The sequence below is a fragment of the Polyodon spathula genome, unplaced genomic scaffold (genome assembly GCF_017654505.1).
Source record: "Polyodon spathula isolate WHYD16114869_AA unplaced genomic scaffold, ASM1765450v1 scaffolds_797, whole genome shotgun sequence".
Taxonomy (NCBI): Eukaryota; Metazoa; Chordata; class Actinopteri; order Acipenseriformes; family Polyodontidae; genus Polyodon; species Polyodon spathula.
Genome location: NW_024472284.1, coordinates 3,736 through 5,315, shown reverse-complemented (window position 1 = coordinate 5,315; position 1,580 = coordinate 3,736).

The window sequence follows — 1,580 nt, the reverse complement described above, 5'->3', positions numbered from 1 at the left end:
CTTTTCGGATGGGAGGGTGGGGGGTGAAGTCTGTATTTCGCATCACAGACCGTGAGAGCCCATCTGGATCGCATCAGGCAGCTATTTTGAGCGCTACAGCGGTGATAACCAGGCTGGAGTTCATTTTCCCAAGTGCTGTATAATGCTCTCAATAAAAGCCAGCTGCTGGCGGGATATAGTTTGATCACAGTATCCGCCTTCCGCCCTCTCCCCCCGTGCCCTGTCCGGCTATACGCATTACGATAACAGTGACTATTAAAAACACTATACACTCTCTCAATGTGGCCATTTGGCCGATCTTTGCAGTAATGCGTGATCGAAAAAAAGTCTAAACGCTAAGCTTGTCTGTTGAGTAGAGTCGCTTAACACCGGCTTTGCCAGGACTGGGAACCTGTTTCACATCATTAAATCGTTAGGCAGTAGTGGTCGCGCGAAGGGGGCGTGCAATGTTAGATTTCTATCTGATATTCCACTCGGTCGGGGGGGCTCTTGATAAAGCAAAACAAAGCATGCATCTGAGAGGACTTCGGCAGGTGTCCGAGCGTGCCTGATCGAGTGTTCAGTGCTGATGCAGTCATGGCTGGAGAGGTGCGCGTGAACGGATCGCCGTTATTTACACTGTATAAACTGTGCGCGCCGTGTGTTTGGAGTCCAAGTGTTTCCGGCAAGGGTTTTAAACTGTACAAAAATAACCGGAGCCAAGGCAGTCGGTCAGGCCAGGGCTGGTAAAGCTCGGCTCTTCCTCAGGCGGGCGCCAGAGGGGTCCACAAGCGGGACGGGTCCCCGGTTTAACGCCTCATCGGTTTAGCAGTCAGAAATGGAGCTGGTGTGACTGCACGCCTGAGGCAACCGAAGAAGATAAAAACGAAAGGTTGGGTTACAGTTTTATTTTTCCAGGTGCTGATTAGCTAAACATTAACAGAGCAAGCCTTTGCACAGAGTTTCAGACTGCAAGCCTTCAGCTGGATGGAAAAAAAAAACAGTGCTGTAAATAAGCTAGTGTGTGTGTGTGTGAGAGGTGTTTGATTTTCTCTAGCTGTAATGTATTAACCTTGTATTTGATCAGACGGGTCTGGAACATGAACTGCATTGTTGTGTATGGGCTGTCAGACAGCCGCAGGGACTCCAGCGAGCAGCATGTGGTTCACAGATCCTGCACAGGCAGGCAGTGCCTCCGAGAGTCCCCATGGCTATCATAAGCTTTCCCCGCTTCTCATTTCTGCTTGTCAGTGTGCTGAAGGAGAACAACTGAAATCAATCGAATTATTTCCATTAGATTGAGTAATGATATGTGTTATCCGCGCTAGCGTCAGCAGCTTAAACAATGAGAAACCTAACCAGCTCCTGCAAGATCATTTCTCATGGGCAGGGGCTATACAGTCTCAGTGTTGAAATATTGATTTGTGAACCAGGTGTACCGAAGAGTCCTGTGATGTTTTGTTGCTGGCTAGCAGCAATGGTGGTCGAGGGGCGGCGTTTCAGTGGTTTGCGGGTAATTATATAATTAAGAGGTCTGATCAGGGCACGACTTTTGTTAAAGAGTTAGAAAATTCCCAACAACCCTCGAACCCCCCCCCCCC